Raw genomic sequence first — 12,070 nt, forward strand, 5'->3', positions numbered from 1 at the left:
CTCTAGCCTCCAGTCTCGCATGGAAATGCTCCCCCCCCCCCGCCGAGGCATCAGTCTCTTGGACATCGTGTCCACGCCCGTGATCAAGTGTCGTGCCGGTGTGTCGCGCGCACAAAAAAAGACGACTGAATAAATACTTCATGTTATTACGTACCACCCTTTAATCATGCTTATAGACCTAATATAGCCCTTCGGTTTACAAAAGATAAACCAGGGGCGGCGGGTTAGAAAATGGAATGTAGAAGCATTAAATGGATTGAAAAGAAAGGAGTACCAACAGGCTGTAGAGGAAATCATAGAGGATGGTAAAGAGCTAAGTAATATCGAAGAAAAATGGGACAGTATAAAGGAAGGGTTGTCTAAAGCCGCAAATGGCACTATTAGAACCGTTTAGCGAAAAGGACTAGGAAACCCGGGATCACGGATGAGATGATTTCAAAGATGGATGAGAGGAGAAAATGGAAGAATGTACACACAGAGTTAGGCAAAATGAAGTACAAAGAATTAAACAATAAATTGAGGCGGGCAACAAATAAAGCAAAAGAAGCATGGTGGAAGACGCAGTACGAGGATATGGAAAGTCTGCAGAGTAAGGGTGAAATTGGTGCGCTGCAGGGCAAAGTTAAATCTTTATCGGGAAGTAAGAAAGGAAGATCCATGCTAACAGTTAGAGATAAGGCTGGTAAGATAATAGTTGACAAAGGAAAGATCCAACAGAGTAGGAAGGAATATATAGAAGAACTATATAGTAAAGAACTTAGGCCAACAAAGTTAGACATAGAAAAGGAACATGACGTAGATGAAGATGGCTTAGGTCCAGGCATACTCGAAGATGAGATAGAAAGGGCATTAAGGGAGATGAAACTAAATAAGGCCGTGGGGGTGGATAACGTTCCCGCGGAACTATTGAAATGTTTAGGAAAATGTGTGAAGAGACTATATGGGCAGATTCGGAGTACCTATAAGGAAGGAATCTGGCCGGAAGACTTTGTGGGATCAGTGTTAGTTCCTATTCCGAAAAAGGTAAAGGCTACGTCATGTGAGGACTACAGGACAAAACGTTTGATATCCCACGCAGCTTAAGTTGTTCTAAGGATCATAAACAGAAAGATAGAGAGTAGGGCAAATGATTACTTAGGGCATGATCGGTTTTGGTTTAGGAAGTGGAGAGGTACGCGTGATGCCATTGTAGTAATGAGATTATTAATCGAGAGGAATATAGAATACAACAAGGAGGTATTTGCCTGCTTCGTAGATTTCGAAAAAGCGTTTGATAGAGTGAATTGGGAAAAACTAATGAGTATATTGCAGAAAACAGGAATAGATTGGAAGGAAAGGAGGCTAATCCGCAGCCTGTACATGTCTCAGACCGCTCAGGTGCGAGTGGGAAACGGGGAGTCCGGTTGGGCAGTGTTAGGAAGGGGTGTAAGGCAGGGTTGCCCATTATCACCGTTGCTTTTCAACCTGTATGTAGAGGAAATGGTTAAGGAGGCATGGGAAGAACTGGAGGTAGGAATGAAAGTGGGTGGGGAATTCGTAAAATCAGTTAGTGTCGCTGATGACCAAGCTTTAGTTTGTCAGTTACCCAAGGTGTTGCAAGCAAGCGAGAGGTTTGGGATGAAAATCAATATTAATAAAACAAAGAAAAAGGCTAAGCTAAACATAAGAGTAGGATGGCAAAAACATGAGCAGGTAGAACAGTTTACGTATCTCGGTAGTGTTTTGGATCAACACGGTCAAAGCAGTAGGGACGTTAAGAGAAGAATGGCGCTGGGCAAAGAGGCTTTCACAAGGAGGAGGGAGTTGACGACGGGGACGTTGAGTATGGATATTAAGAAAAGACTCGTACAAACTTAGAGATGGAGCGTAGCTATGTACGGCGCGGAAACGTGTTCGTTGAAGTAGGAGAATAGACGTAGATTGGAGGCTTTTGAAATGTGGGTGTGGAGAATAATGGAGAAGGTGAAATGGACAGAAAATATGAAAATGGAACCAATGATGAAGTACTTGGTATGGTTGGAGAAGATAGGTGTTTGTTTGGAGAAATCCAATGGAGGCAGGAGAAGTGGATGAAGGGGGTGTTGACCGGCAGTGGTATGTTGAAGACTGTAATAGAGGTGAGAATGTTAGGCAAACGAGGAAAGGGAAGGAACAGGATAGGGATGTTGGACTGGATGAATGGAGGAAGGAAGTACCCACGGATGTAAATGGAACTGATATAGAGTAGGATGCGGGATTGTGTGTTTTGTTTGGAGTAATAAAATATTTATTTGGTAGCTGTGTCCATCCAAAAACCTACCTTAACTGGTAGATTACCTAATAATATATATATATATATATATATATATATATATATATATATATATATATATATATATTATATTTATTTATTTATATTTATTTGTACATACTCCGGCGGTACCTCTTCAGAGTGTGGTAAACCTATTTCACTTTCACCACGATGTATTTTACTTGCGGTAGGAAGGTTATTTTTTCGTCTCTGTCTAATCGTTGATATTGGAACCTGTTCGTAGATATCTGAACTTGTTTGCTCTCGCAATTTGCTTCTCGTAGACTTTGACTGTGGGGTTTTTTTTTCAGGGAATTGCCGAAGGTCACGTACTCTCTGTTTACGATTGACAGTTTGAGTTTATTCGCTCCTGCCCTGTCCTCGAAACTGTTCGTGCGCCTTTCCTCTCCGACTTGTTCCTTGAGCTGCCCTTCCGTGCGTGCAGTAGCCTTGTATTCCGCCTGCGCGATGACGTCACATTTTCCCGCCAAGTGTCTCCTAGGCAACTGATTCATGATTGGGTGTCACATGCTCCCCGGAAATCCCTTCGTGGCAGTCTTCTCTGTTTAGTCAAACTTAGACTGATGGCCGACTCTCCTTTCTGTGAAGTAGCTCCTCGTTAGTCTGCTGTTTGTAGGAATGCCAAGCGGCTTCATTGGGAGAAGGGTTCGGATGTTCCCTTTATTCCTCAACTGAACAGATTTTAAACCCAACCGTCAACAATGAGGTTTCGGTGTCACGAGGAAGCCTCGAATCCCGAGCGGCGGCTGTTAGTTTCGGCGAGGCGAAACTACTTGCCGTCCGTGTCCAGCTTGAACCCAGGGTGTTGTAGAATTCCGGCAGAAGTTCCCTGGCAGGCATGGAAATATTTGGATTTGAATATCAACGCATTAGAATATCAAGAAACAGGATCACTTCGCGAAGTACGGGTTTAATATTACAGTCGTTCCAGAGTTCAAACTAGCCGCCCTTAGTCATAGTACACAGTTAATCATGGCAACGTTTTACTGGTCTACTTCCTCCACACTGCATGAATCTGACTCTGCAATCGCTCCAACTGCATGAGGTTCCCATTTATCGCATAGCTGCATATTCTCTGCAAGTATCGCCAGACCAGCGTAAGATAACATTGCTCTGACTTTTTCATCGCATTTCCCCAATAATCTTTTGATAGACAAGCTAAAAAAATATTTATTTATTATTCGTATTTAAAAATAGCGCCGTGAATGTCACTGGTAGGGTATGTGGCAGGATGTGATTACAAACCAAACTACTTCCGACGTAAAATATTATCCCGCAAAGCGCAATAGGAGAGCGTTATTCTGATCCCTTATCGTTTGTAGCAAAAATGAATTCTTAAATCTTTATTTTTTATTTTTTTATATATGTATACCCTGCCATCTACCGCCAATGTGTGTGGCAGGGGGTGTAAACACCCAGGAATAACCGTGACTCCGGGAGTGATTCCCAGCCTTGCTGGTCCAATATTTTGGATACGCTACTAAGTTTATCATAACAACGTTTTACAAATATACTATATGCCTCCTCTACGCTGCACGCGATCCAATTTGACAATTAATCCAACTTCGTGAGGATCAGATATAATTAAAGCATATGCTAAATGAGGCCTAGCCAACGACAGATAACATTTCTCTTTCACCATTTCTACACATTTACCCAATACTTTTCCAATAAATCCTAATTTTTTGTGCTTGTCCACATATTCCCCGTATGTGTCTCACCCAGGAGAGATCGTGAGTGAGGGTAACGCCCAAGTATTTAATTGAGTCTACATATTCCATGTCGGTATTCCCGATGCAGTAGGCGTTCGGGAGGGAATTGCTCTTTTTCAAGAAATTTTTAATTACGCACATTTTTATGTTTAATTCTAATTGTCAAGTGTCGCATCAACGTTGTATAGCATTTAAGGCATCTGAAAAAGCTGCGGTGTCCTCAGGATTGCGGATATCATGGTAAACCTTGGCATCGCCGTCAAATAAACTTACGAGGGCGGTTTAATAACTACCCGTGTTAGAAATGAAGAAACCGTTTTTTCAAAAATATTTTTTATTCTCTTTCAACATAGTACCCTTTTAGAAAGATACGCTTCTCCCAACGTTCCGGCCATTTTTTTAACCCCTCCAAAAAATAGGATTTGTCGAACTCTCCAAAATACGCCTCTGTCTCGGCGATAACTTCCTCGTTTGAGCAAGCTTTTTTCCCGCGAGCCATTTCTTCATGTTAGGGAATAAGAAAAAGTCGCCGGGAGCCAGATCGGGTGAATACGGGGGGTGCGGCAGCAATTCATAACGTAGTTCATGCAGTTGACAGCCGGATCAGCTTGTTTTCCACCGTGAGCAATCGCCGCACCCATCGGGCCGACAATTTTTTAATCGCCAACTTATCATGTAAAATATTAATTGCCGTTCCGGTGGACACACCCACGGCCTCTGCTACTTCCTGCACTTTCGTTTGTCAATCAGCAAGAAACATGGCGTGGACTTTTTGAATGATTTCCTCGGGAACCATGTCTGCCGGGCGTCCTGGTCGCTCCTCATCAAAAACAGATGTTTGCCCACGTTTAAATTCGTTGAACCAATATCTAACTGTGGTCATAGATGGCGAAGTGTCGCCATAAACAGCATCCAACGTTGCTTTTATCTCCTCGCATTTCTTCCCATTCAAAAACAAAAAGCGAATTACCGAACTCTTTTTCCATCTAAGCAAAAATCACGAAACACGTCTTACGCGAATCAAACTAACCTTTAAATCAGTCTGAACTTTGGTTTGCCTTCGTTTGATAGATGGCAGCACACGATGATAACATAAAACTTCCCTCAGGAACGCCCTTTGTCGTCAAACACGGGTACTTATTGAACCGCCCTCCTATCGTACTCGTGACTATGGAGTCAGTGTCGTTAACGTGAGGTAGGAATAAAAGAGGTCCGATGACACTTCCCTGGGGAACACCTGAAGTAAATTCTACTTCATTTGAGCTAGCTCCATATATCACTATTCGTTGAAAATGATATTGGTTCAGATATGTAGACGACATCTTATGCTGTTGGACAGGGAGCAATAGACAATTGGAAAAAATCTTTCAATACCTAAACACAGTGTATCATTCTTTAAAGTTCACCATTGAGCCGGGAGTCGATGGGAGAATAAATTTTCTTGTCCTTACCATCTCATTTTGAGAGAGTAAACACGTGTTTGGTATCTACAGAAAACCCTCTTATACTGACTTGGTGATTCCCGCAGATTCATGCCACCCCATTTACCATAAACTAGCCAGCTTCCACTCTATGATAAATTGGTTAATCAAAATCCCCATGCCTAAAACACATTTTGACCGCGAACTAAATGCAGTGATTTACATCGCCGTCAACAATGGCTACAATGAGGTTTTGATCAACTCCTTACTCCGGTGACGAAGGACCATGTGCACAAAGTCACAGGCATTCGTAGTTGCGCGAGATGCACCACTGTCCACGAGGTTAAAGCCAACCTTGTAAACTCTTAGGCTGTTTATACCTTTGACAAAATCCAAGAAACTGCGGGAGATGCCGCAACAGTAAATTTTAACGGAATCAACCGATAATGTGCATTTCAATGTAAACATTTCAGAATGTCAATTTTGATTAAATGAGTTAAAGAGAGGCTTTTATGTATAATTTTAAAAAAAATACTGAATTGTCTCTCATATGAGCGAACACTGCCACATCGCTGGGTGTATACATTCCCAGGTAATACCCGGGCATCAAAGTTTTGAAATATGAGAATATAGTATTTGATGCCAATTATCTTACAAATCATGATAATTGCGTGTAAATATAGTATGTTGGCCACATCGGAGCACGCGTCGCGAGAAGGCGTTGTGGTAACAGCAGCTGCAGCAGCCGTGTGTGCATCGCAAAGGCCGCTCGGAGCGTCGATGTTGGCTTCTGGAGATGATGGCCACGGCCGGGTGTCCCTTTGATTTGCGAGGAATCCCCGCGCGTGTATGCCAAGGGTCGAATTCATGGCTGGGCTTGCGTGTTGTTAAACCGTAATGAGTCGGGAACCCCAGGGATTGGAGTAATTGCTGGGTGCTTCTCAGGGACAATGCGGGACGAGTTGTGAACGCACGAAAACAAAAGTATTGAGAATCACGAGGGATGCCGACGCAAAGATAAGCATGGAAGTGCGCGGGGATGAGCTAGGGAGCGGTTTAGAGGAAGAAAGGCGTAGTGAAGAGGGCTTTGGTAGAAGGAACGCATTAGCGAAAGAAGCATTTACAAGAAGAAGAGAATTTATGACGGACACAAGAACAGGGACTGTCCCAAAAATAAGTAGAATAATCCCGGTAAAAAATGTATCACAGATAGAGGTATAATGTGAATGAAAATCTTCAAGAGAGCACCATTGTGTATAGACACACCGATACCAGCGCCTCTGCCAGTCGCTGTACCCTTTCTGGAAAGCGTCGACGGGAACCTCGTGTTCAGGCACTTCTTAAACATCTCTTTGACGTTATCCAGCGTGCCAAAACTGTTGCCTTTCAAGCTCTGTTTTATTCTGGGGAAAAATAGAAGTCCGTCGGTGGTACATTGGAATCCTGTTGTGCGGCTGAGGCGATGTCCAAGAGATCGCGCGAAATTGTCACGCCAGCAGCATTCCCGTCACGCAAACGGCACCTTGGAGAGATATTGCACCTACATTTCCCGTGGCTTAATCTTCTGTCAGAAGAATGCGATTCTCTGTGGTTTTGCGAACTCTTCTTCTGGCGTTCTGACACTGGGGTGTCGATTGGAATTGAGCGCATGCCTCTCTTCTCTTCTTTTTTGCACACTTGCGTCGCAATGCTTGGTTTCTGGAGTTCATTAACTTCCCCTATACCCTCCTGGATCATCCTTTGCCAGCGGAAAACCATTCCTTTAGACTCGCTCCAACTGCACACACGTCGGGGAGCACAATTTTCCGTGCATTACATTCAGTTTTTTTCATGTATCGTTGCTCCATGGAATGTAGCATTTCGGATTAGTGACGTGAATGCGAACCACACCTACTGGGGTTCAGCCTATTTATTTCGCTGGTCACCTTTTCGGAGTAAGTGTGAAGCCGTCGTGCCTCGCTGCACCGTGGTGCTCGGTTGGTGGCGCGAACGGGTGCCGACGAATCTAATGAGGCATAGCACTCGTTTACCGTGGGTGCGTGTCGGCGGCGGTCGCGATGTCAAAGACAGCCGCCGGGTGAGCTAGGGGATCACGTGCTTCAGGCGGAAGTCCGACCCCTCCCTCCCTCCTATCACATTCCCCCCGTCCATCCCTCTATCGATCGCTCCCCTCTCCCCGTTAGTTCTCCCTCGACCGGCGCTGTCTCTTCATGCTGTTCCGCAATGGCATCGAGTGGAGCGGGGTAGCCTAGTGGACAGAGCGGTCGGCCGGCTACCCGACCCTAGCTGAATGGCGTCCCTCTCCTCCCTTGCATTTTCTTGGGCCATGCGCCTGAGAAACCGGACTATTACGGTAAAGGTTTGCCCTTGGGTTTTCGTGAACCCTGCTCGCGGGCGGGAATCCCGATCCGAAGCTCTGATCCCTAGTGATAGGATCCTCACGAAGTTCATCTATATCTACACAATACCCCGCAAGGGCGTGGTGCGGAAGGTTGTTAGGTCACCACCCGTGAAAAGGAACAAAACCACTTGCAAAATCAACGTATACATTTTAAAACTATACCCACAGTGGCGTATATATTAATGCATGTTGTTATGATAAACTTGGTAGCGTATCCAAAATATTAGAGCAGCTAGGCTGGGTATGACTCAATGAAGTGAAGGTTTAATCTTAGTAAATTGAGTAGCTTCAGTAGGCGTGATGCGGTGGAAGTCGAACGTAATGAATAACTGATCGAAGCACTTTTCCACTCGATAACATTTTTATATTTACGATGGGTTTCGATGTATTACATCTGTACCTGATGATGATGTAATACATCGAAACCCGGTCGTAAATATAAAACTTTTATCAAGTGGAAAAGTGCTTCAATCAGTTATTCATTACGTTTAATCACAGATTGAAGCTATTGCATATGAATTGAAAGCACGTCTCTTTAGCAGTGTTGTTGAAATTGTATTATTACCCCCATCGTACTACGGTAAGAGAGATTATGTGTAGAAGAGACGGATACAAGATGTCGTTTTTTCCATGAAAAATAAGGAATCAAAATAACATTGTCCGACCGGGGTAGGGGTAAAAATATTCGGGTTAAAATTATTCTAGTGTGCATTCAACACCCGCCACACACCCTAGTGGTGGTTTGCCGGGTACTAAAATATCAAATATCCCCCCATTGTTTCGCCAATGGCAGTAGTCTTCGCCGTCTCGCCAGGGATTCAAATGAGCGACTTTCGCCTTCCGCGCCGACCGAAATATTAATTTTTAACCGTAAACGAAGTTCTGATCCCAAATACGTGGGTAATCCAGAAAGTGACCTCCGTTTTCGTGTGACGTGAGAACTAGTGGAGAGAGCCGAATGGTCGCTGTATTGACGCACTCAGTAGGTCAGTACGCCTCGGGCTGTAGTACTTGGAAGGTGGCACCAATTGTCGTTTGTTTACCATAGCAAGTCAAAATGAACAAGGCAACTGAATTTCCCGCCAAATTTGAAGTTCGTTCCGTGATAAGGTTTTTACTGATCAAAAAAACTTCAAAACTGCTGAAATTCATTGGAAAATTAATGCTCTGTACAGGCAGTATATGATGAGTGACAAGAGTTGTGCGTATGTGTTGCCGTTCGTTGAAGAGTGAATCCAAATCTCCATGATGGCCTGTGGTGGACAATGAACTGTACCTGAAAATTGTTGAAAAGGTCGTGAAAATCGTTCTGCGATAACTGATATCTTTAGAATGTTTTCCTCAGATTACAAGGACTCTGTTGCATGGAAACACGACTGAAAAGTTAGACTACTATGTATCTTGTAAAACGGAGGTCACTTTCTGGACAGACCGTTTGGCGGGAATTTCAATTGTGTTGTTCATTTTGACTGACTGTTGTGATCAAGCGGCGTGACCTCCCAACCATTGCAGCTCAAGGCTTACTGACCTCGTGTGTGCGTCAATACAGCGACCATTCGGATCCCTCTTCCACTAATTCTCACGCTAAAGAGAGATTACTCTCAGGATTACCCACGTAATAGGATAACTGAAAGAGCGAATTCCTCGATTACCGGCGAGCAGTTTTTGTAATGAATAATCGTCTTGCATAGTGTAATAATTATCATGGTGAGACGTTGTTCTTGGCGTAGCATCTTGTTGCATATCGGTTACACTACAATTCTTGGCCCTCGGAAGTGCAGTCAATCTTTTAAACCCTCCGCGAATGAGGCTCCCGGAGAAGGGGATCCGATCCCGCAGTCCCAAAGATGCAAAGTGTTCTTGTTTTCCTGCGAGCGACCCACTTCAAACAGATAAGCTTCCGCTCAGAGAGATCATGAGAAAGGGCAAAGAGAGGGGTGGCGAGGTGCGTCCTGGTGCAGTCTGCGGGAGAGCGTCAAGAGGCCTCGATTCGACGGTCGGTGTCCGCCCTCGGCAGGAGGCGATAACGAGGTGCCGGCCGGCTGTCACCGAGACGACCCCTGCCGGTCATTTGGTCATTGTTCCCCTACCGCCGGCGACAAAGAGAAGTAAACGGTGCGGAAATGTTCTTTTCACTTCATAGGAATACCCGTCTATCCCAGCATCAGTGATTATGGTTTAACTCATTGCATAATACCGTACAATTCGCGGCTTGAGCGGGTGGCAGGGGTTGAATACACACCAGATTATTTTTGACCGAAAATGCTATTCACCCCCGCCGCGGTCAGACAGTGTAATTCTGATACCTTATCGTTCGTTGGAAAAATGACGTATTAAATTAACTCTTTTACTCTGAATGCCTCTTAATTTTATTGAGATGACCTTGCTGACCGTAGTACGATGGGGGTGATAATACATTTTCAACATCATTGTTCAAGAGGCTTTTTTCCCATTTATACAAGAGTTAATCTGTAATTTAACATTCACTTTGTGAGGGATTCTCTGCCTAACTGCTCTAATATTTTGGATACGCTACTAAGTTTGGCATTAAAACGTTTTACAAATCTATCTCCTCTACGCTGCACGCGATTCAACTCTCCAACCAATCCAACTTTATGAGGCCGTCATTTATTAATTGGGTATGACTTAAACATATACGTAGACAGGATTTCAGGAAAGTCACGAGGAAAATGCTTTTGGTGAGCGGTAGATATGTTGAATTTATAGGATTTGTTCCTATGTGATATGTTCGAAATTTTATATTTCCGGATTTTATTGAAAATGTGCATTTGCCTAACAATATTTTAAACATTCATCTGGGTTTATTTAAATAATTAGACAATTTCTTGGTCGCTGACCAATATTTTTACATTTATTTTATTTCGCTGCCTTAACTCCGCAGCAAATGAGTTTCGGACTCATTGCCATGGCGCAGACATTTCATAAAATTACAGATTCCACTACTCCGCCTAGCTAGTTGTAATATTTCCAGCATTTTGCATTTTTCCCGTATTCTGTAATCAACATTTCAATCCTAAGATTGATTGACCGCTCCTTCTTTACCATTCACTGTTGATTCATTGACAATCCGCCGATGGCCTCTCTCTTTCACGTCCCGCATAATTTGTCCTCAGCCTCTCGATGGACCATCCGTTTCTCATTCCATCATATTTCTAACTAATCGATTGTGGCTCGAAATGTGTCCAATCCATTTGTGGTTCTCATTCGCCCTCGAGTACCCCATGTGGTGCTTTCCCCTTCCGCTTTCCTATTTACTTCATTCCCATCTGAAGGTCTTTCCGTCACGGATATTTCCAACCCTCAGCCACTAATCCCTCAACCACTCTTCTATCCTGCCCAATATGGGCATATAACGCCAACCAAAGTTCCCTCCCCGAGAGAGGGAACTTTGTCGACCAACTGGTGCCGCTGGTGCATTCGTTCTCTCCGGGGTGCGCACCATTTCCTCAACTCAACCTCTCTCCCTCAGAAGAGCCCAAACCACCATGGTAACAATAGTGCTTCCCTTCACTCGCCTCCCTCGACATAATCTCGACACATCTCCATCCAAACACCCCCCCAATATCCCAAGCACTGAAGCATCTCTTCTGAAATCCCCCTCACCCCAATCCTAACCCACTCTTCCTTCCATTGCCTCCACGTCGAAGGAGGTGCGATGGCAAGTATCCAGCCCTTCACACACACACCTCCAACTTTGCCTCTTCTTTGCTCTCTCTCTCTCTCCTCTCACCCCAGTGCAACCTCCTCTCTTCTGGACGAGGGACTTTATGGTAATCTACCGATTAAGTTTTAGATGGGCGCGATATACGGAAGGTTACAGCAATATTTCCCTTCCCTGTCTTAACAACCTTACTTTAAACATTGAAATAAGACCGTCTTCGATTCCGAATACGTCCTTCCTCCTTTTATCCCCTCCAACGTCCGTATCGTATTCCTAACCATTCCTCGTTTATTTTTCTAATCATTCCATCCATAATCCAAGGTTTCCTTATTCTTTTCCTATAATTTCGTTTGCGGCTTTCGATATCCCTGTTTCGATATGCGCTAATGCTATGTGTGTGTGTGTGTGTGTGTGTGCGTGCGTGCGTGTGTATCGATGCACGTTATTTTTGGTACCCTGCAAGCCACCGCTTGAATGAATACGCACCAGACTAATTTTGACCCGAATATTTTCACCCTTACCTTGGTCGGGCAATGTTATTCT

General features: G+C 44.1%; 1 protein-coding gene across 5 annotated transcripts in view; it reads left to right on the forward strand.

The window, feature by feature from the left end:
* RhoGEF2 (Rho guanine nucleotide exchange factor 2) overlaps positions 1-12,070 on the forward strand; it is a 394,018-nt gene that overhangs the window by 210,848 nt on the left and 171,100 nt on the right. The gene's annotated exons all lie outside the window — the stretch shown is intronic.

The sequence above is a fragment of the Hetaerina americana genome, unplaced genomic scaffold (genome assembly GCF_022747635.1).
Source record: "Hetaerina americana unplaced genomic scaffold, ioHetAmer1.1.p SCAF_6, whole genome shotgun sequence".
Lineage (NCBI taxonomy): Eukaryota > Metazoa > Arthropoda > Insecta > Odonata > Calopterygidae > Hetaerina > Hetaerina americana.